Genomic DNA, 24765 nt, shown 5'->3' on the forward strand with positions numbered 1-24765 from the left:
CTTTTATGAGCACAGTGATGGACTTGCACAACTCTGCTGTCTAAACCTGAACATTTAGGTGGTTTTAATGTCAACTCTTTTGCTTTTGAATTTGAAAAATCAAAAGGGAAGTTTTTAAATGTTATGCCTGACTCTAAGACAGTGATTCCAGGGACTAGGCACAGAATAAATGCTTTTGGAGCATGATCTTGTTCTTCCCATTTACAAACAAGCAAAATGAATGATGGTTTTAACAGTACTGAGTAACTCTAAACACGAGGTGATTATTTCTGCAGTTTATTTTTTCACCACATGGATGTTAAGGGTTAACAGTTCCCCAGCATGTAACTGACAGTGGTAATATTCTCTTTAGTCCAAAGCGGAAGAAGAGGGGAGTTGCTTGTTGTTATAAAAGCAGGGAATTTCTGGATCTTAGTAAAATAAACCAGGACTTTGTTTCTTGAAGTAATTATTCTCTCGAGAGAGAATAGGAAAGATGGAGGCAATTAGGAGTGACCTTGCATCACTGAATTGTTGAGAACTTCTGGATCAGTGGCTGATATTTCATAACTCCATTTAAGCAAAGTTTTTTTAAGCTGTTCTTGCCACTACTAGAGAAAACAGAGCATTAAATGGCTGCTCCAGAGCCCACTGACATGAAGGGTCTCACCAGGTGTGTGCTCTTGGGTGAGGTAAAGGAAGGAGTGAGGGAGGAGCATGAAGAGGTTGGGATGAGCACAGGAGTGGCTCCCAGACCACAAAGGAACAAGAAGGGGGAGACTGAGCTCCTACATGGTCCCAGCCTAAGTGGGACACAGAGTTATGAGTGCTTATCCCATCCTTGGCTCTGCAAAGGTGAAGCCATGCAGGTCACTATGTCCCTTGGGAGGCCGGGGTCACCACCTTTACTGGAACAGTGAGGAGAAACAAACCTGGGAACACTTTTCAGTAACCTCCACCTAACCCCTTTTAAGTAGAGATTTGTGTTCTGGTGGTTTTTTTCTTAAAACTGTCTTTTGAGTGTTATCATTTAAAAAGCATGTTTAACTTTTATGTGTGAAGTTGGCAATGAATTACTATAAAGCAAATAAAACTGTCCTAGCAGCCTGAGAGTGGTGATATAGCAGATAGCATTCACACCCTCATCTTTGTATTCCCTTCCTTCAAGGATATCAGTAGGCAAACAAGGCTGAGTCTCTAATATGTTTAATGAAGGAGCAATTTCTTGAGTTTCCTGACCCAGCTGTGGGAAAGGTAACACACTCGTCCCAGTTCCCTGCTCCAGACTGAGCATGTCCCCTTGGCATGGGGGCATGCAACCACTGTCGGCCTAAGGTCCCTAGGAGCCAGATTTTGGCTCAGATCTTCTCCCTGGACCTCTAATTTGGGACCTTTTTTCTTTCTCTGAGGACTGATGAATAGAGAATAATAGGCAAGGTGTAGCTCAGATACGAGCAGCTTCAGCAAAGCTGATGTACTATTCTTCAGTTTGTTTCTCAACTACTGTCACTTTTGTAACCTGATATTATCAGAGCCCAGCAGAGTCACATGAGAACTGTTTTCTTGGAAGGCAGATGCATGTAAGGACCTATCTCCATGTCACATACCACTGCAGAGGAGGTTACTTTGAAAAAAAAGGCATACAAATTTTTTTCATAGCTTTCATGTTGTTTGGTTTGTTTGATGTTCTCCTAGCTCTGGCAGACTGCAGCAAATTGTTTTCTCTCACAGAGGCCATCACCTTTTGAATGATATAAAGGAGTTGCTCTGTTCTTCTGAGTTGTTTTTCTGCTATATATTTACTTAACATTTTCATTTTCTGAGTAGTTGTTGAAAGAACAGGAGTTTGTAAATTATACAACACTAAGCAGTGGATACTGTCCATGGCTTTCAGCCCAGACACTGTCAAATGCTTCTCCAGGTTCTGGCTGGTTTGAGAAAATCATTGCAAATTACAGAAGTATCAACATTTATTTTTTTATATTTATTTTTTTTTCCTTAGCTTTTGCTTAGTATATTCTTACTTGCCTCCATAGCTGGCAACCAGTTTTCAGAAGGGGTTGGAACTGAGTTCTTGCACATATGGAACTGAACATCTGTGGTCTCAATTATTGAAAAATTAGAAACTTCAAAAATAAAAATAAAATGAATGTTAGATCTTCAAACCTCACTCTCTTGCTGTTTGTTTTCTTTGTGCAGTAGAAGTAAAAATGCCTTCTGTCATAATAATAATTCTCTGCATTATTATCCCGGGTTCTCAAATTACTGGATCCCTATTAAAGAGTTATGTTTTCTAACATGCTCACAAAGTTAGGTCTTATCCCCCCTTTCCCATTTTCCAGATGGGAAAACTGTGCTACAGAGAGGAACCCACTTAATGTTAGACAGGCATTTCCAGAGAAATGGGAAAGAAAACCACTGCCCTCCACTCTCCCCAGTCAACCACAGGACATGGTTTCTTCCCTCCTAGCCCCAGAACTGCGCATCTGGGAGCAGGGCTGCAGTGCCCTGGGGAGCACTGGGTCAGGGGTTCATGGCTCCAACGTGGAGCTAGGGGACAGGATGCAGCCCTGCTGTGGGGTGAGCTGGCACAGGGATGTCTCTGGGGTTGCGTGTGTCATGTTTCCCTCCTGCGGTTCCCCCTGCTTGGACAGCCCCACTGGAGCGGCCCCAGCCTGTGCCATCTGGAGCATCCTCTAAAATCACTTTGGACATCTCGCTATGAATCATACCTATATCCTATTACTGCAAGCAGAAATCACAAACAGGGAGATGAAGCTGCGTTTTAGCTGTTAGAACTGGACTTGGAAAGAGCAGGAACTCGCTTGGGGTTGGATGACTGTGTCCAGGGCACCAGGGCTGTGCAAGCACGTGCTTTTGACCTCCTCCTGCAGATCTGACCTGGATAATTAGTCTGTGCATCTTTGCATTGTCATTTATGAGAATTAATGGTGTTTCTTTCTGTTTAGGTAAACAGTTTATCCATCTAAGACAGAAGGTTTCTCAGCTTTCCATTTGGTTTACATATATATAACTTAAAAGTTCCATTATTGAGCCTGTTGCTGCAGACTCTTTTGAACTGAAGCCATTGTATACATATCCTGAGTTCTTCTTTCATTGTATAATGTTATAAGCATCCATCATTTGCCTGACAAAGATTTTATTTTTTATTTATTTTTTTTTTTTTACTTTCCTGAGGCAAAGCTGGGAAACTTGTTTGTACTAACTGACATTTCTAAATGTAATGTCCGTCTGTCAAAGCTGCCTTGTGCACTGAGCATCTCTGTCTATAGACATGCAATTCTGCAATGGTCCTTTCCACCAAACCACTCCTAAGCAAAGAGCAGCAGTAATACATTGCTGGCAAGCAGAGATTATTTTTTATTTTTTTATAAAAAAAATACTTGTGTTCGTAGTAGTTACTTTTACAGATAATAAATCAGTTCATGTGTTGCCAAAAGAAAATCCCCTTACCAATCTAGATACTTGTAAATATGCTTCACTCAAACCAGGAAACCTTTAGGCTTATTTCAGGGAAACTTTTAAGCATCTGCCTTAAAAACTTGCTCCAGTCACAGAGCTCAGTGCTGAGCCCAGGCTCACCCTCAGTATTCCCATTGACTTCCACTGCCACAGACAAAATTTTCCTCTAGACTACTAGGCTTCCCTCCAGAAAAATAACTATTAATAAAATCCCTTCCTTAGGACCATGCTGGGTGCTGGGCTGGCCTGATAGTGCCGGCTCTGGGACAGTGCCCCTGAGTTGTTGGAGAGCTGGTAACACTAGTCTTGTCTTCCTCCTCAGTAGCAGTGCTGCCCACTTGTCTGCAAACTGCCAGTCATGAAAAATACCTGCAATTTTTTCCTGGGTCCACTTGATGTGCAATGGGGACCCCAGTTAGTATTTCTGAATGTGACAGGGGAGGAAGAGCCTCTGGTCCAGGGCTGGGGAGAAAGGGGGGCAAGTGCAGAGCTCTGATTAACACCTAGGGCTGGGACCTGATGAATCTGCCCCTGATTAATGATATCCCAAGTGTGCCTGAGTCAGACAGCTCTGCTGTGCCTCCTCCCTTGGCTTGTGGAGCTGAGGATAACCACCTGTTCCATTAAGCAACTCTCTAATCACCAAGGCTGGGAGAACTGGCTCGGAGATCCTCAAGCAAAAGCAACCTCACAGATGTGAATTGTCTTTACTGGTAACAATAAAACCATTTTATCATTTCCTTGTGCCAAGTTTAAAACAGGCAGAGCACAAAGTCACACCGGTGTTTCTCTGAGGACTATGTGGTGCAATATATAATAACCCCATAAAGATATATTCTTCCTCATCCACACTGAAGTGTTTTGCAGAGTAATCATAGTGGTATTTGCAACTGATCCCACTTCACTATCAGGTGGTGGCACAGTAACCTTCAGTCTCACTTTGAGTGCTGATGTGATTACAGGTAGCAACAGAAGTTGAGCTCAGGTTTCAATGCTCATAACTAAAATTCTGCAGATCAAATGCCCTTCTCCATCTAAAACATCCTTGGCCCTGTGCTTGGTGGAGAGTGAGGAGATGGTGTAATGTGGTTTAAACTGTATTTGGAATTTTGTTTAGTCAATCATATTTTGTCTTGGAGCAGTGTTTCAAGGGGATTGCTTTTGTACCTGCTGTTATGAAAGTCAGCAGAAAAATATTGTTCTTGGCTACTGTCCTGATTAACCCAGACATTTTAATGGGTGTTATGATAGGTCATTTGATGGATAGTCACCTGTACCCTGTGATCAACTCTGACTTGGCCACTGGGGCTGAACTTTAGCAGCTAGGTGTCATAATTTCCCATATTTTTCTTGATTAATGTTTCCTTTTGTGATCTAAAGGGAAAGTGTCCTTCTCCATATACCAGCCAGCCTGAATTAGTGGGAAGGGATTGCAGGGGCTGTTCAGCAGAAAAGATTTAATGTGTGAAAATTATAACATGGGTATTCTCTGTGTGTTGGTTCCTTTCCTCCCCGCTGGTAGACAGCAAGTCTTCTATAGTGTGCTCAGAATAGATCTCATGTGTGCCTTGGCTTTCTGTGTAGAAAATCCAGAGAAAAGCCTCTGTGATTTAGATACCATGAGGTGATGCCATGATAGTGCATGTTTTGAAAGGGACTTTGTGTAATCCTCTAGGATTTCATTGGGACAAATATTATATCTATATGAGAGTTTAAAAATTAATAGAAATTATATTTCATGTCTTTTATTTTCTCCTGTGTTATTTTATGTAATTTTAGGGGTTCCAAACATTTTCCATGGAGCTCTGCTAAGTAACTTTTTCATTATTTCATTGCTATTGAATTGTAGGGAACTTTTACACTCATTCATCTCAGCACCTGGGAAGGAATACAACAATCTGGGGGCACTATGGCTTTGACTGGTGGACACTGATGTCATCACCTTTAGAAGTGCATTCAGGCACATTTCTGTTGCTACATTTTACCTCTAATTTTTTTCTGAATTTGCACTTTGTAATAAAAGTATTTCATAGTTACAAGATCTCACTGATCACCACTTAATAGGATTGTACTGAACATCTCTGCAAAAGTTATTCTTCAGTTACATGAAGAGGTGAGAGCTTTTTGGAAATGCCCCTGCTGCTGTCAGCAGGTGTTTGGGCATCCAAATAAACACTCAAATGCAGATCTTTGCAGATCTCAGGTTAGTTGTTGAGGTTTTCATCCATGTTCACCTTTGAATTGATATGTCTGAGATAGGAGTTAAAATCTGGAGTTGAAAGTGTTGGTTAAAATGGGGAAAAAACCCAACCTAAACCCTCTTGTAACAGGTGAGTTGAAACAAGAACAAGGGGTCCATAAAAAGAGCCAGGTGAAGCACTGAAGAGATAAGGAATGACCTTCCTGTGCCATAACTGATAGGAGAAACTTTTTATTTTCAATAAATAGGGCAAGAAATTATACAAAACCCTCTTCCACAAGTATGGTGCTAATTATTTCTTCCTGGCCCTGGGAGAATCATCTCCTGCTTTTCAGTAGGTTTGCTTGAGACTTGAATGACTCTTGTAAATCCTTTTAATTTGTTCATGAGTTTATAGCTCTGTAATAAACATTGCTCCCAAGCTGCTGTTCACGCAGTAAGGTTGTTTTTTTAAAAAATATTCTGTAAAGAACTAGTGGTATTTTCTTGCTTTGCAATTATTTGAGCTTTTTTAACCTGTTTGCATGGTGGAGCTGATGTACAGAGCCAGAGAATGCTCTGCTCTCTGCTCCACACTTGGATGTGATCCCTTAATCCCTGACTGCATGACTAGAGTTGGGTTTCCAGAACTGAGGTGTTCAGTCCTGCAGGTAAGAAAGTGCTTGGTTTTAATTTTAAAGAAACACACCATTCTGGGTAGGAATACTTGGAAGAGTGTGGAGAAAAGCCCTGTCAAAGGACATTTCACTGACTGCATGGAAACTGCAGTTAGGTCTCTAGGAGAGATTTTAGCTCCCATTACTTCCCACCTTGGAAAATTAGGTCCCACCAGTGGCACGTAACAGGTGGTGAGGGTCTTGTGGACACATGGCAGTGCTGAGTCTCACCACAGCAGCCAGGAGGAAGCAGAGAAGAAATTCAGGGTGGCAGTTGCTGGGAGGAGAGGCAGGACTGAGAAACAGTTGAAACTTTATTGGTAGTGAAGCAGAGTTGTTTAGGAAGGGATGAAAGGATTCCTGTGATTCATCGGACTTAAATGCAGTTGTCTATTCATCTGGTTGTATTATCTGTGCCTTCATCTGGCTGTGGGAAGAGGTGTGTTGCAGAGCACAGGGGCAGGCTGCGTGTCACCGTCCTTGAGCCATCTCATATCCTCTGCTGTGAGATCCTGTGACAGTTCGTGTTACCGTGAGTCATTGTTACTTTAAAGCGCATTACTGGCAAGCTCATTACTCCTAGTGAAACACCGAAGTAGTGTTGTTATAGATGCTTAACAGAGCTAGTAACGTGTGTCACTGCTGAAGTTTCATCCAGAAGAAATGTAATTCTGGATTTCAGGTGCTGAGTTGCAGAGGTATGTTCATCCTTTGTGTCTTGCCAGGCTGAAACTCAGCACTGTCAAGTGGTATCTCGGATTACCATGTCGGTATGAAAAGGTTTTGGTTTCATTCTAATTGTACGTATAATCATGCCATGGGGGAGGGCCAGGAAGGGGAGGGAAAGGAAGGATGGAGGAATGTTCCTCAGAAATCAGTCTGCAGGTCATATGAGCACCAGATCTTTTCTTACTCAAACTCACCATGGTCATCTCTGTTCTCCTCTTTGTGTTTGAAGTTTTACTTCATAGTTCTGGATTACTAGAAAAATAATATGAATGTTACAAAGCCTGGGATTTCACAGACCTCTCTTCCTTCATGGGTATGATGGGAGAAGAGGTCTGTCAGTGTGGCACTGTCACACAGATGCGGTCAAAACTGTTCCTCAGTTCTTACAGGAACACTGGCTGTCTTTTAGCCAGTTACTAACTTTTGCTTTATTCTCTGCTCGCACCTTCTGGCACCCAGTCACTGTATAACAAATTACTCATGGGTTACTGTGTTACAATTCTCTACCTGAACTGGGATTTTCTTAGGCTCTGTCCATCAAGCATTTGATTCCTCTAAGGTATAGACAGAATAAAATTAGCCTGCTGTTTGCAGAAGAGGGAGTGACTTGCTTGTTTCTCCTCCAAACACAGTAATATTAGTAGATCCACACACCTTCATCCCACCTGTGGGAAGGAGAGGAGACTGTGGCACTTGAGGGACATTAGCTTCCCAGAACCACCTGGGCAGAAGACCTTGCTCAGAGTGAAGTGCAGAGCTGGGCAGCTGCACCTTGGGAAAGTTACTGCATTCTTGTCCCTTTTGAATGAAGTATAAACTATTTTTGCACCTCTGCCCAGGCTTTTGTCATACTTCTGCCTACCTAGTTCTCTCCCTTTTACTATAATTTCTGACGCATGACTCTAAAACCATCTTGGACTTGTTATAATTCTAGAACACTGATGCTTATCATAACATTGATTTTTTGCAATCTTCTTTGAATCCAGAGACAACTTATTCTATTTATTTATTTTTAAGAGGAAAAAAAAAAAGATCTGTGTGACTAAAGACAAACTTCTCCAAGTATTTTCTGTCAGAAAAGATACTTCTGGCATTGACTGTCTTTTCTCGTGTTTGTAAAGCAGTGTTAAAAAAGTTAGGTAGTAGGTAACACAAATGAATACAGCACTAGCCTTTGCATTTACCTTCAGCTTGTTTGTTTTTTTTTTTTGCAGGTATAGGTGTTGTGCCTTTTAAAGTAATTAAAACATAAGCCTTTTTTTGTCAGTAGTAATATGATATTTTTCTAGCAGAAACTCTGGGCCTTTCGCTAAATGCTTTAGGCAATTGTTCTGGTGGCTTTAGAGGCTTCCTTGGTCTCATATGTGGTTGGGATATCGAAGTGCTGTTTACAGTAACTTCCTTGTTCTTCTGTAATTTTCCTTTGGCGTGTGTTTGATACCAGCAGGCTTGTCCATTCCCATCTGCTCTCTATTGGTTTTATGCAAATCTATCTCATCCTTCTACAAGTCCTTTCAAGTTAAAATATTGCTTCCTCATGCTCACTCATATTACTTGTAACTCCTGCACAGTGACCTGCTAGCCACCCATATATTGGGCACAAAAGACATAATCTTTGTGAATCAGATATCTCTTATCTCATCCCTGTTTGTGTTATACATTCCCCTCACAATATACCTTTCCACAACACTCATCCATTTAATGCCCAAATACCTGAGGTCTCTTATTTCTGGCCAACATGCTTGTTGCATTACTCATGATGAACTGATGAGCAGGGAGATAAAAAGACTTGTAGGTGGTGGGTGGACCTCTGGCACAGCCAGAAGAGAAAAATGGCTCTTTGAGCCCCATCTCTGTGGTTACACCAGGGTTTAACAGTCAAGCTCTCCCTTTCAATGAAGTCAGACAAAGGCAATGGTTTGCTTTGTGGTATGAGTTTACCATGCCCATAAATTTGCAATGGTTTAAGATGAAACAACTTTTATGGTGCATGAAACTGTCCAATCAGGCATGAGGATGCCTGGAGCTCTAGCAGTGTGGTTTCATTCCAGTACTACACTTGTGCACAGGTACAAAACTGAGGTCAGGTAAGCTGTGCAAAACTAGTACATGCAGGTACACCAGTACACTGGGGAGTCATTGTCACCAGACTGAGGGAAGTGATGGGAGATAGAAGCAATAGCTCTGTTATAACTGGGCTATTGAAGGTATCACTCCAGCTTAAAAAAAGTTGATGTCTCTTTGTGTGGTGCAGAAGACTCCTTCCCCAAAAGATACATTGCAGCCTCCCTGCAACAGCTGTTTTGAATATGAACCCAGTCCCTCACTGGTGGTGGGAGATGCTGAACACTTTTCTGTATGATGTTCTACTTTTTATCTCATATATTCCTGAAGTAGGTTGTTGTTGTTTTTGTGGTAAGAATATCTCCTAAGTCTTGTTTTAGATTTCAGTGGTATAATGCTGGTTTGCCTTAAAAAAGTTTAGATTGAAAGTTTGTGTTACATTTGTGGTATTCTGGTCTACACAGTAGTCTGGTAAACTGTGGAGGAACCAAGGGGAGCAGGGTTTGCTGTTGGATTTATTTACTGAATGTTGGTGTTGGTCTCAGATCTGCAAACGTTATTCTCTTATTAGGCATAATGAGCAGGGGTGAATACCAAAGGTAAAAATAGCTTGTTTTTAATGTAAAAATTTTGTTAATTTTATCACTTGATTGTATTATTATTCAATTTGCAATTGAATAATGTAAATACATGCAACGTATTACATCCATATTTTTTTTTCTACTTACATTTCAGAGAAATACACTTGTCATGTTTTGTTACTTTTTTTTTTTTTGTTGGATGGTTTTATAAATATGATTCTTTCTAAAATCATTACTGCTGATGTCAAAAGAAAAGCCATAGGCAGTCCAGATTTGGTATCAACACTACTGTTGCTTAATTTACCAGAAAAAGAAAAATAAAAAGATAGGAATTTGTTTAACAACTGAGGTGCACAACAAAAGGCAGTTTGCTACTATGTCACGTGTGCTGTGTATCCTTCAGTACTCTGACGGATCATAAATGCAATTTTAGGCTTCAAAGAAAGGCCACCATATCTGAGAATTGAACATATACACTTTGGCATAGGGTTGTTTTCAGAGTTTTATTTCTACTTGTGCTAATTATTAAGAGACCTGGGTGTGCGCAGGAGCTTACTCCAAATGTCCTTCACAGTCATAGTGCTTTTAAAGTGAATAGCTCTGATTCCTTCTCTTCTGATGGTGTAAATTTGAAGTACTGTCACTGCAAAAATTGTATGATGCTAAATAGAATCTTAGGTGAAATTATTATAATGGTCCCTTCTGGCCTTGTCATGTCTGCATTTAAGAGTTTCAGGACTGTAATACAAGAATAAGCAAGGCAAGGATGAGTCTGATTGAATATTTTTTAATGTAGTAATGTTGCAGAGTTGCACTGACTTCTTGGCTATCTCTGTATTCATGAAGCCTTCAGTAAATATGCTCAAGATACATAGATTGCAATTAAAACAGCCTGTAAGAATGTAAGAGCCTAATGGTCTAGTTTTTCAATTATGTCAATGTCTGGGGGAATTGAGGCTGTGCTTATTATCTTCCTGAAGGCACCTTTCAGCCAGTGAGGCCCGAGTCAGACAGAAGTCTGGGTTTGCAAGAAGCACAGACTCAATTCCAGAGCCACAGAAACTAGCACACAGTGCATGGTGACACAAATCATGCTCACAGCATGTGCAAATTCAGCCTTTTCTGGGAGAAGGATGAATGCACTGGTACATCCCAGCAGTCAGCCTTTAAGTTGGAAGCTTTTGGCTCTTTGTTACAACAGAAGGTAGCATCCACATTAACCAGCCTGGTTGTGAGGCTCCATGTAACTGTAAGAAGAGACAGTGGTTTTGGACACAGCGTAAGGCAGGGGTGATCTTGGCCATAAGACATAATTAAAGTGCTCCCTACCATTTTGCTTCCCACCAAGGTGTGCTGGTCAGCTGCAGGGTCCCTCTCCATCCCAGCTTTGTTTATCTCTTCCCAGGGCTTCAGCTTCCACCAACAATATGGAAACCAGCCCAATGCATGTTTTGGGCAGTAGACAAAGCGCTATGTCCTTGTGTCACTGGTTTGCACACAAGGTTGTTATACATCTCCAAGGGGCAGAAAAAGCATGGAGAGAGAAACATTTGTCTTGTCCTCATATAGCCTGACTTTTCCAAGACTAAGTGTTTCCACTAAAGCTGGCCACACAGGATTAATGTCAAAGGGGTGATCAGATGTTTGAGGCTGATAAAAAGTGGTTTGCCAGCATTCAGAGCCCTCAAGCTCATGTTCAAATTGGGGGAAAAAAAAAAAAAAAAGACCAGGAACATTAAAATAGTTGAGGCTGAAAAAGAAAAAGGAAAAACCTCCTTAGTTATCTATGATAACACTATTGTTTTAATTTTTTATTATCTTGCTTGTTACACGCCAATGAAAAACAACACAGATCGTCAATAAGGTTTTTAATTGCTAAGATTTCCTGTGACGTGAGTGTTAATGAATGTCAAGGCAATAACACAAAAGACATTACTTGTTTAATGATTGATAGAACAAGAAAAGCACGAGGTCTTTTGCAGGATAAATGACTACTGTTCTGTGTTCCTTTACATTAGCAGTATCAACACTTAGATCACATGGCAGGAGATAATGGTGCAGGAGATAAAGTACAGAATCACAGTCTGTTATACAATAACAGGCATAGTAATGATAATTAATGTGCATTTCTTTGGCCATTCTCTTACTTGTCAGCTCTGAGCCATGGGGACGGGTGCTTTGCTGTTGACTTAAGTAGGGAGAGGACAGGACAGGGCACTTGGTTGGTCCAAGAGTTTTTGACTTTTGCTCAGCTGCCAAGATACCAGACCTTAAAAGCTTTCCTCGCCAACTGGTTTAAACGGATGTTTGTGTATGCAGATTTTGTGTGGTTTGATAGTAATATACCTCAGTTGCTCAAAGTAATTTGGCTAGAAAGAAGAGCATTTAAGCATGTAATATGATGGCACACTTTGAAACAAGCCCTGGAGCTTTGTCCAGGAAGGATGGACATCATGACATCCACTCAGAAGTCATCACCTTTCTCTTCACTAATGTAATAAATGGGGGATTTCTCAAAAAAACAACAAGAAACAAACCACAACAACAAAAAAAGAAGAAAAATTTCCTAGGCAAGAAGTTTGGTCAAAATCTACACACTGTCTACAACCCCTTGTAGATATGAACTGTCTGAGGAACACTTCATGGTGTGGGAAATTGTCCCAAACTGCACCCTTGCATGGCTTTGGGTATGAAGTCCATGGAAAAATTGTACAGCTTTGGTTTGTATGGTTTTGGATACACGAGGTTTCATTGGACATTATGCACTTGGCAACTTTTGACCAGTTTGCACCATGAGGTTTCAAGTGCCCCTGGAGCTCTGCTGAGTGAGAAACAGTCTCCAAAAATGTGCTAAATACGAGAAAGCCTTTGTGGTGAAAATTAGTTCATGGTTTGGCAAAATGTTTGGGGAGTCAGAAAAATGTTTGGATGGTTTGGATTGGTTTAATTATTGGCCTTGAACCACAAATTAATGGAGCTGCACATGGCCTTTGGTTTCAAAATGTAGCACTGGACAGTGTTTCTCATTTTTGAAAGGTTGTTTTGCAGCTCTCTGCCTTGGCATGGGAGCTGCTGCCTGAAAGCTGTACTGGTAAAATTGTATGTGTTTCCTCTAAAATAATTAATAATATAGTTTAAAAACTCTAAAAATATTTTCTTTAACTAAAGCATCTCAACTTACTCCAGGTTGAGAATTCCAGAAGTTTTACAAATCTCTTTGTAGAAATTGCAAGTTTCCCGTTAGGTTTGTTAGCTTTGAATTAAAATGCTTACATGGATTTTTTGTCCTTCAAAAGCTCACCAAAGCTGTGTTTGAGCTTTACTCAAGTAACGTATGCGCAGTCTTGTGCCATTTGCCTTCCTTTAAAAAAAAAACCAAAAACAAATAACAGCTTCCAAAGAGCCTGTCAAGAGTCAGTTTGACCTACAAATGTGTGTTTCCAGGTGTACCTGTCCCAGGCAGCCTGGCATAGACACAGTTGTCAGAGGCTCTTGGGCAACCTGAAGAGGACATGTGGAGTCCTGGATGGGCTGGTTTCAGATTTTGATCCCATGGAGTGGGCATGCACGTAGTACAGCACCTACTGAGCTTTTCCCTCATCCTTCTGCTAAGCTGGATTTGTGCAGTGCAGGTGTGCTCCTGTCTTACACTGTTAAAGATTTCCCAGTCCTGGCTGTGTGTCCTCCTCCCCGTCCTTCGAGTTTTGTATTTTCAGAGCTCAGTCCCACTTTGGGGGTGACTGAACCATGACAAGAGCTGCCTCTGTTGAAGGCAGGAAACAGAAAACACCTTAAAGGGGTTTGGAGTGCTTTTTTGTTGTTAAACTTTTTCAGTTTTTATGCCAGAGAGGGCAGCACAGCATGGAAAGTGTGAGTAGGGCTCAGGCTGGGCTCTGCCGTGCTGCTATGGTGTTTAGCCAAGCATCTCCATCCCATGCTGGCTCTCCAGGAGAACCACAGAGAGGCTTCCTGCAACATATGAAGGTGCTTAATGTGAGCCCATCTGTGCGCTTTGGTTAAACATATTAGTAGTCACTTATAAAGTTAGAAGATTTGGGCTGCTCTGCAGAGTCTGAATGTGTGCAACAGCCAGTGCTTACCTGGGATGTGTGTGCTCAGCAAAAAATCCAAATGAAGGGGATGTAAAAGAAAGGACTGAGAAAAAAAAAAGTTACCTTAAAAATATTCCATGAAGAATACTTTGATTTAGACTTTGTTTTGCCTGTGCTGGTTTGAAATACTGCAGACGTAACTCCTTCAAAATCATGGGAGAGCATAAAAGTACTTCAGCTGAGCTATAAGAGATTGTATGCCCCTACATAAAGCCTTGCATAAGATATTCTGAATTTCAGCTTTCCAAATTGCTTCATATTCAATTTAAACCCACCCTGCTTTGATCTCCATTCTGCAGACCAAGTGGTTTTACGTCTCTGTTTCACTCACAGCCTCAGGATGGGTGACTGGGGGGTAAGGGAACTTCTACTTGTCACTTCCAATTTTAGGATTGGGACCCAGATTTAGGAAATCACTTAAGCATGTGAAGCAAAGGTTTCCTTGTGTTGTGATGCCCTCCCAAAAAGAGATGCTATTCTCAAGTATCTAATGCTGGAAATTGAACTGACCCTGGGAAGATCCTTTTTCCCCAGCACCATGAAGAACTAGACCTCTGAGATCCCAAAGACTCGATCCCATTGACCTCCCCAGTGCCCTTGCCAGGGAAAAAAGTTTGGGAGAGTGGGAGCAGCCTCCTGGCATTTCAGTTACCCCCTCACCGGAACAGAGCCCGCCGTTCTCATGGGCGCATGTTAAGGCATTAATGAAATGCACAAAGCAAAGAGGTTCATCCATATAAATGGGTGATTTAAATAATGAGGAAGGAGGAAGGATGTGGTTCAGTGTCAGTACTGATTAATTAGGGCATAAAATAAATAACCCTCCTAACAACATTGGCTGCTTCCACTATAACTTACTCTATTAGCAGGTGATGGAGTTAATACAAGTGACAGTGTAATTACAGGTTAGTTAACTGGCCCGTTATGACGTTTGCTTAATTTCAGGGGATGGACCTACTTACATGCACACATTTTCCTATTGTATAAAACCAATGGCAAAGGACTGATAAAAGTTGGTTGTTTATCCTGCAGTTTCACCACTCATCAGGTGCAGTTTTTCTGCTCCCCCACTTTGGGAAAATCAACCACATTGGTGCCAAAAAGCATGGAATAATTCCCCTATGTGCTTGTTTGATGTCACAGCTGAGGTCACGGTCAGGTATTGTGCTCTTATGAGTAAGCACTTTTATCTAATGTGTGGCCATACAATGAAATGATGAACAGATGTTAACAGTGAGTTTGTAACATCTTAGCTCTTTTGTGTGAAAGTTTTATTGAAACGTTTTGCCTGTTAACTCTGTAAGTGTCAGGAGAAAGCAAGAAAATGTATGCCAGGATTTATAGGGGCTTTGAGTGGATTTTTTAAATCAGCATTGCCATGCAGCAAATAACTGCCAATGTAACACGCCATTTACATTTAATACTTGGATGGCTGCTGGCCAACAGCTTCTGCAGCTTGTGGTATGGACCACAAATTTCTCATAGAAAGAGAAGAGGTGCAAAATTACATCTTCTAAATTATAATGCATTACAACCCAAACTTCACATTAACATAGGCCTTCAAACATAACATCAAATCTGCAGTTTTGTTTAATGGCTCCATGGAAGTCTTGAAGCTCTTGTGAAATATCTTTAGTCATTGGTCAGTCCTGCTTATTTTTCTTCTGGAGGATGTGAGGAGGGGGGTGAGGAGGAAATCAGACAGTTTTCCTGTATTTTGGCTGTGTGACGATGATACTGATATGATATTCTTGAGGTTCTCTGTAGGTCACTACAGCTGAAAATAGGATCTGTAAATGAGAGTTTGTACAACAAACAGGAGTTTGTACAGGTGATACAGGTGATACTCCCCATGCTGAACACAATATATTATTGTGTAGGATTGTTTAAGTCTTGTACTTACTATCCCTTCCCAGGGTTAGTGCAATTTGTTTTCTGTCATCTGAAACATGTTGCAGCCTCACGGTGCCTCAGTTTCTCTTATTTATGGGAGGTGAATTTGAGTTTGAACTATTTAATGCCTCCAAAATATTTTAGGATTTTGGGCAAAACATCCAAATACTATAAACTGTCATTAAAAGAGCAACAAAGCTTATTCTTCAGAATTTCAGGCAAATATCTGTATTTTGGTGCAAGCTGCAGCATTATCCTTTTTTTGTGGTAAGTCACTTTTCTATATGCTATAGAAAGTCACTTTGAATTCAAATATAAAATGAGGCTATCCATCATGTTAGCAATTTAATTACCTCGGTATATATTTTTTCAGCAAAAAAAAAAAAAAAAGAGCCCAAACACAACAAACCACCTCTATTATTTGTTGTGTGTGTATCTTATTACAGATTCATTGCCTGAGGACAGGCAGGGCTGTCAGCAGGGCAGTCCTCGTGGTTAGAAATGCTGAGATGGGGAGCAGATAAGACATGAAGTCCTTGTGCCTCCTGTTTAGGTCCACTCTGCTCTGTGTTTGCTTGGGGCCTTACCTGTTAGATCCTCTGTAATCTTTGTTGCAACAGTGAAATGGTGCCTTGTAAAGCAATGAAGCATGACAAGGATATTGAAAGGGTCGAATGAGGTAGAAATGTGATATTTTCTATCTTCTGTGGACCCAGGAAATAGGAATCCTGCTGCTGAACTGGGATTAGGCATTCACCATCACTTTCGTGGCAGGAAAGTTGTGAGATTTATTGTTTAGCACTTAAAGAAGAGACAAAGTAAGCAATGCCCACAATTTATCTAATTGTTTAACCATCTGGTTTCACAGCAACTGAAGATTAAGCGTTGAGGAAACTGGGAAACTATAAATGGCAAGGTAGGGCAGGGAGAAGGGCTTTCAATTACTGAAGTTTTGCTAGTAAAATTCACAAAATATCTAGGTGTCCTTCATTGAGGAGATTGAGACAAATTTCATGGTTTGCATTTTTTTTTAAAGGTTAGGTAATTTCATGGCCAATAAAATGTGTAGCAATGAAAGCTGAGATAATGGGCAGTATAATGAAATTACTTGTTTTAGGGCACGGGTAGATTCAAGAGTTGGGGTGGAAAAGGAGATCTCTCTGCCATGCCCATATCTCGAGGCACCCAAACTCTTTCTAAATTACTAGACCAGGTAGGGGATGCCAGATTTAAGGAGATGTATGTTATTCAGAAGGACTCTGGTCCCACTTAAGCAGCCCCATGATCTACTATTTTCAGCACTCAGTTGGTTTTCTCATTTTAGCACTTTCTCCACAGAAAAAACTGTGGGTGCTCATTGCTGCAGAGAAACCATGCTTTTCCTTTAGGTGCTTGAGCAGGAGCTGAGCTTGTCTGTGCAGACATGTTGATGAATGCATAGCTGAGACTTGGCTGAGCTAGCCAAGTCATCAAAGGTAGACCTTTAGAGCTAACTAACAGGAAATAACTCTTTTGGTGCAAGAAGAGAGGCTAATTCACTGATTTCCCAGCATAGCTCTTGAAGTAAACAAGGCAAATAATCTTCTTTGGGGTTTGAAACAAGCAGGAAAAGCACATAAGTAGAAGAGACAGAGGTATATATTTAAAAAGGACACAGCTCAATCATTTTATTATCTTGGGATACTATTTTATTCTCTTGGGATACTATTTTATTATCTTGGATATTATTTTATTATCTGTGCAGTAGAGAAGACCAGATACTCTTTCATTCCTTCTGTTGTCCTACATCTGTCCTCATTAGTTTTTCCTTAACAGGGCCCAAAGATCTCAGACTTTTGATTAGTTTCATCTGGACTTCAGTACCAAAACTGAAAAGCAGTTATTTTGTCTGCACATGTTACTTTTCCATAAGCAGAGGCACATCCTACAAATAAAGTCCTCAGGGAGTTTTAAAATTAGCCTGCAAGAGCTAGAAGAAACAAATGGACTTGTTTTATATAAAAGCTATGTAGGTATCGACCCTAGAAAACTTGTCAAGTCAACACCTAATGATGTCTTAGCTGCTGGGCTTGGACATACAATATTTAAATCAGGCTCTGTTTTTTTATGCCTTGGATTTTAACACATGGGGCCCAAATGAATGAGGAGAAACAGAAGCACCATGTGAGCATTTCTCCCTGGGAGCCAGAGCAGCTCTGCTGAAGTTTGTCCATAAACTCCTTAAACTCCTTCTCTGGGGAAGGGCTGGGTGATCGTCTCCACATCTGCCAGCAGCTGTGTTTAAAACAAGCTCTCCAGGAGCTTGTAAAGCACCATGGGTGATGGGAGAAGACTTTTTGCAGAAGCAGAATGCTTGCCACATGCAGCAGGAGAGGGGCAGAGCCTAGGGATTGTGGGCAGAACAATACCAGTGATGGAATGGTTGATTTTAGTCTGGGGCACTGGGAGCAGCTGATAAATATCTGGTTCTGAAATTGGAGGATTGGGACTCTACACAAAATCAGTGTCCAGCCTGTAGCTGTTGGTCATTCTCCTACTTGAAAAAAAGGAAATGGTCTTCTATGGGAAATTTTGGACTCATTAAAACCAGGAGGTCTCCATGACAGTTATCCCCTTGTGCTGAAGATTGCTTTGGGAAATATTTCTCAGGGTTGGTTGTAGTGAGTATGGGCACAGAAAATGTGTCTACACTGAGTGTGTCTGCAGTGTGTCAGACCCCAGCTAGGCTGGTACTGGAAGCAAATGAGCCAGCTTCAGCATAGCTAGGTGTTTGATCCAGAGCAGGGCATTTAGACCTGGCTCTTACACATCCCAAGACATGTCCTGATCACCACCATCTGAAGATGCTCATCTAGAAAAGACATCAGGCATAATAGAAAAATATGAAAAAGGAAGGATAACCAAGAAAATTAGCATGACATCTTTCACTTTGTACTGTGTGGTTTCGCAGCCACATGGGTCACTAAAACCATGAAAAGTGAAGGTTCTTTGACCCACCTGGTGGGTCTTTCAGGTCATGAGAAATAAAACATACAGCAGTGTACTGTTTATCAGCCATCTTCTGAAGTAAGGTGAGCACATGGATACCAAGGAACATTAAGCGTCTTCATCCATATGAATTCTGATAAAGGTATTGTTTAGCTGCTGGGAAAATAATTGAGAGGTCTGCCTTCACAACATCAGTGTTTTGCGGAAAAGTGTCTATATTTACATACTTTTTATGGGAAAAGTTGAAATGACTTATTTAAAATTGATCATTTGTTTTCTGCTTTCCCAATTTGTTTCTCTAGTGTCAGCTATTTTTCTTGTTTTGAGAGGTTTCTATACCTGAATAGTGTTTATCCTAAATGCAACTTTGTAATGCAACACATTTTCTCTGAACAGTTTTAGGCTTTAAAACAAAAATTAAAACCCAATTGAATTAGCCTAAGCAAGTTTTAAATATAAATGAAATATTGACCTATGTGTCTAAGTGACTCTGAATCCAGGATTTTTTCTATTTGTTTCAAGAGTAGCATTGGCCTTTTAGATTTCAGTTCTGCTATATTTTTCTTTCCCACTGCTATTTCAGAATTCCCTGAAAGTTTTCCATTTGTAGGCAGCTCTGGTAGTTCTATAAACCACGATTTCCAGGGTATGAAAGAGATATTGTGGTATAGTTAAAAACTGAATCTAGTTTTATCTTAATCTGACTCTGGTGACTAAAACACAGAGATTTTAACATCTTCTCTTTGCGATCAAAGGTAGCGCCAAGAGCTGGATGGAAGGTTTTACTGAGTGTAAGAATAGATGCTCATGCACACTGAAAAGTGTTACTAATGGTGCTTTAATAAAACATAAATTCTGAGTCGTGCTCCCTGCCAGCTTGACGCGGGTGGACTCTTATTAAGCTTTTTTCGGCCGCGCCTGCAGGCTGGGAGGTTGTGATGGGAAACCCACGCTGGCTGAATGCAATCCAGGGAGGAACTCCACACTGAGTACAGCCAACACTGGGGGACTTCTTCCAGGTCCTTAAAAGTTAGAGCGGGCAAATGCTCAGCTGAGCTAATGGGAAACATGAAGACATCACAGAGCAGATTTCTGAGAGGGTTCCCCAGCTGTGTGGTGGGCACCTGGGGGCCCTGGGTGTGGGAAGCTGTCTGGAGAGGCTTGTGGTAAACAGAGGTGATGGACCACTACAGCAAACATAGCAGGTTGTGGGCACATTCCTTATCCCTCAGGATCTGTGTGCTTTTGGGGCATATTTGGTCCAAATCCAGCCTTTTCATCTCCTTTCAAGAATGTCTGGGTAAAAAGTTATAGGCTAGGTTGTGCAGTCAAATGGGACAGCTGCTTCTGCCCTTTTGTCTGATGAATGTAATATAAAATCTGATTTTGGGTACGGAGTTATTTCAGCTACATATCTGTGTATCCAGCAGCAGTTTTTATGCTGGGCTGGTTGTCAGCATCTCTGCCTGATAGGAATGCTCCAGTATTGAAACTGAGCAATTTTGATACTTAAGCAAAATGTGTGGGTGCAGTTACAAACACTGTTATTTTTTGGATGATAGCTTTTTAAAATGTAACTGGGGGAAGGTTCTATTATTTGTTTTCCTTTTGCATAACGGTGAAGAGAAAAAAGCTGCTTTCAATTGACAACTCACAGGTTTAGCATTTGAATCAGACAAATTTGTATGGTGTGTTTTTTAAATCATGGAGGTAGCAATCTTAACTCACTTGTGTTATCCAGAATCAAATACGGGTTTTCTAGCCAAAAATTAAGATGGAATTTTCCAACTTGGCGTTATTGATCTCTTACAGATTTGGTATCAGGAAAATGTACCACCTCATAATTTTGTACATATTTAAAATAACAAAAAAAAAGGGAAAAAAGTAGTGAATGAGAGTGTAGCCTGGTCTCTGGTTTCCTTTCCCCTGTAGACAGCAGAGACAGGCATTGTCTCCTCACATTGGGCTGAAATTTCATCAGAAATAACACCAGGTACCCTTGTTAGCAAAATAGAGCAGACTTGATATTTAAGTTTAACAAAAACTACTTTAAAAAGAGTTTGGGTTCAAAGCAGGAAGTTCACTAATAGGTTTGAAGCAAACGTGTTCCTGATTACACCCCATTAAGAAAGTGGAATGCAGCGAGTGCTGCTTCCCCCTAGGAAGCCCCAGCTGCCCGGGATTGGAAATCTGCAGCCAGCCCAGCAGACGATGCCAGACCTGCTGACCCTGTGAATTTTGCAGTGTAATTTTGAATGTAATGTGTCTTTTGGGCTTCAGTGGGAAGGAGAGGAAGAGACACTCCACAGATTTCAAAAGGGTCTTGAATAAGATCAGCTTATTGTACATTTTGTTCTTGTCTGCATTTGCTCATCTCTAATAACAGAGTAAAAACTCAAAAGTGTCTTAAGCTTTGCTATATTTTGCTGTGTTCATTTGTTCCATGGCTGGCCTGTGTGTGTCCAAAGCAACGACGCCTGTTCCAAGTGGTTTCTGGTGAGCTGTATGTTTCGTTTGAATCATCACATGACTCTGGTATGAGTCTTGTCGTGGTGTGTCCCTGTCTGTGGAATATGAGAAATTTATTCAATATTTTTCAGCTCACAATCCCATGGAAAAAAAAAAATATAGTTGAGGTGGTGAAACTGTCAAGGCAGAGTGATATACAATATTCCAAGTACCTTTGCATTTGCAGTGCCTGCTGGACCAGTCTGTATGCCCAGGGATAGAAATGTTTCCCTGGCCTCTCTGTGATTGACCATCACTGGTGTGGTTGGGAAACCTGCCCATGTTGGTCGGGAGGTGGGATGAAGGGAGGCAAGTCTTGGGCGTCTGATCAGAAATCACACCACAAATGTCATCAGTGTTTCTTGGGAGGGCTATGTTATAACTCAGCTTTATAACTGGGAATTTGTGCATATGCCAGCTATCCCAGCGGGTGCAGATTTTAAATGCACACATTTCATTCTGCATGACAACACCTTGAAAACGTAGGTTAGTTAAGACAAACCACCGTCAATTAAGTTTATTGGATGATGTCAGTGATGTAGGTGATATATATGTAATCATGGGTTTAGAAAAAGGCCAACTATTCTCTGGATCTGCAAACAGCTTGTCAATAATGGGAGAAAATTTACAGTGACAGTCAGTGTGATTCTGCAGTATGCAAAATGGACTTCATCATCATCAGGAGAAATCACTACATTGAGTGGAAGGGTTTTGATTTGTTTCTTCGTTCTCAAAAATTACCCTCTGCAAATGGCATAATTATTTTAATAGCCTGTTCCTATGAATCTACTAGAAAGAGACCCACCTATTGCCCTTCAGATGGAGCTGGACACGATCCCTAGCAGGGTGCACACAGAAGCAGCCATGCCTGCTCTGATGGACTTTTATAATCGGAGACCAGTTGGTTTAATCTTCCCTGGTGCTCTTTTTGCCCTGGGTGGATGATGTTGCTAACAGCTGACACAAAATTTTCATAGTTTCTCAGTGTATTTAGTTGCAAGATATGAGCAGTGACAACTAATAATAAAGGAATGAAGCCTTCAGGAACTATTCCCAAATTATGTGTATGTGCTGGTTTTGATAACTACAGTTTTGTATTTTAGGAGGAAATCATTAACTTGTTCTTGCGATTTACATTGACATCAATTATGTGACGTACTTTGCAAAGGTCCAGGAGATTGAAATTTGTGGCAGATTTATCAGCAAATTCTAAAATCTATTCCTCTTAAGTATCATGTGTGTTGTTTCCTTCTACTCTGGTCTACAAATATACTTCTGACTTTGTCACCTCAGGTGTTTTTAGGACCATATGTGTTCAGTTAGCTCAAATCAAAGCCAAAAATCTTGCACTGCAATTCCCTCTTCCCCAGTTTCTCAGCAGGCCCAAAGAGTTTTGGGGACCAAATAATTGCTCAAAATTGCTTCAAAAAGAATTGGATTCAAAGTCCTTTCAAGCTCACGTGGGGTTGAGTTGATCTGAATGTGGCCAAGCTGTGTATTAAATATTATAAGGGATATACAGTAATTTTAATGAACAAATTTTGTAACAACTAAATACTGAGTATGATTATTAGTACTAATTACTTTATTAGAAGCAAGAGCAGTGAACTCAGTCCCAGTACACGATTTTCAGTGCAAGCCTTTGTGTATGCCAAAAGGTGTCCCATCTATTTGCATACTGAGAAATTAGGCATCTGGCTTGTTGAATTGGTCAGCATGTTTAGAGTGCAACATGGAGCTCTTCAGGTTTTTCTTCTTCACTACTTCTTTTCTTCCACTTGAGGGGGGAAAAGGCAACCTCAACATGTTGGGAATTAGGTAAGAGTTTAGGCATTGTACGTAAGCACAGTCTCTAGGACTGATTTCACGTTCTCTCAAGATGGGTTTCAAATCCAATATTGATGCACTTTTTTTCTCAGGACCATAGGTTGTTTGATGAACTACTTTGTAAAGGCTTAACCCACTATTTGCTTAAACAAAATAAACAATTCCAATAACAACTTCAGTAATTTCCAGATCCCTTCTACGTACTTTATTATGTTAATACAAATAGAGCACTTCCCCAGTCTTCTGCAGGCTGAGCCCATTGTCCTTATTGGACATGGCACCAATTTTTTTTGTGGTGGGTTTTGAAGTGGTTTCTATGTTGCTTGTAAGCCTGGCCACCTCTTCTTCAGTGTGTTACAATTTCTTTACTATTTGTTTTAATGTCTTTTCCCTCAGCTTGATTTATTCAAGTCTGTGCTTGGAATTGGCTAATGTTAAATTGATCCAAAAGAAATTAAATGGAACAAACCCAATTGCTTATGAAAAAGCAGCTGTGTGAATTCAGATGGGCTGACAGGTTCTCAGATCCTGGCTGTTTCTTCCAACCACTTATTTTATAATGTCATCCCAATGTATCAAATCAGAGCTTAAATTATCTCCTTTACTTCTGACCCAGCAACAACTTCAACTTATTTTTTTAAATTTGTTTTTCCAGTTGTTTTTCTTCTTGCCTAGTAGTAATTTCCCAGCTATATCCTTGCTTCCTGGGGCAAAGGTGGTTAATATTGTGTTCTGCATTCTCCTTCTACTAGGGCAACTGTAATCTGTGCTGATGACATTTATTTTTACACAACGTAATTTTTATTCTTGCATTGAGTTATTTTTTTTCAATATTGACGAAGAAAGGAGCTTCAGCATCTCAGATGTGTGTTTGACACGTTTTCTTACAAAGTGATCTGTGTTTCAGAAATAGGTTATACTTGTGGGTCAAGAGCTGTTGCTTTAACTAGTCCTCATGCCTTGTATTCATGAAAGGCTGTAATTGATTCCCATCTCTTTTATGGAATAGTCCTATTTTCTCACTGAATAGATGCTTCTGGTTCTTTTAAAGGCAGCATTCATCTCAATCAGCTCACTGTTGCTTTTTCACTACTGTCACCCAAGAAGACCACTCAGCCTCCTCCCCCCTTCAAATTATAGCCTTCAAATAACTAATTTTTCCCTCTGATTTGATCTCTAGACTCACTGGAGAGCTTCACCTCAGCAGCAAGCAAAATACTAACTGGTTTGAGAATAAAGATAAAATTCTAGAAATTGCTAACACTGCTTTCAAGTGTCTTTATTATGGATGTATTTTTTGGGGAGGAAACTGCCGATAAACTGAGCTGAGTGACTTAACAGAGGCTGTACCCCTGTAGCATGGGCTTGTGCTGCAACCTCAGAGCTTAATGTTGTAAAAGTGTAGATTCAAAGGGTCACTAGAAAGAAGTCAAGTGAAAATTGGGTAAGATAAGTGAAGATCAATATTTGTAACCTTCTATGAAGAAAGTATTTAGTCTCTTTATTCTCCTATTGCATTTTGGAAATGCACAGTTACCTGGGCTTCATGCCTGCAGGATCCATACGTGAATAAAGCAGTGTGTATGGAATAAAAATACCTAGTTCATGCCTAGGAGGTGTGGATTGTCCCTCAATGCAGCATGACTAAATACTGCAAAAAATTAATAGCTTGTTACTGTTTATTTTTATGCATAATGCATTTAGGTTTTGACTGTTTCCAACCAAAGAAGGTATTTAATTTAACC

The 24765-nt window shown here is 40.6% G+C and overlaps 1 protein-coding gene across 3 annotated transcripts in view; it reads left to right on the plus strand.

The window, feature by feature from the left end:
• MECOM (MDS1 and EVI1 complex locus) overlaps positions 1 to 24765 on the plus strand; it is a 183181-nt gene that overhangs the window by 35471 nt on the left and 122945 nt on the right. The gene's annotated exons all lie outside the window — the stretch shown is intronic.

The sequence above is a fragment of the Chaetura pelagica genome, unplaced genomic scaffold (genome assembly GCF_000747805.2).
Source record: "Chaetura pelagica isolate M959 unplaced genomic scaffold, ChaPel_1.0 scaffold341, whole genome shotgun sequence".
NCBI lineage: Eukaryota > Metazoa > Chordata > Aves > Apodiformes > Apodidae > Chaetura > Chaetura pelagica.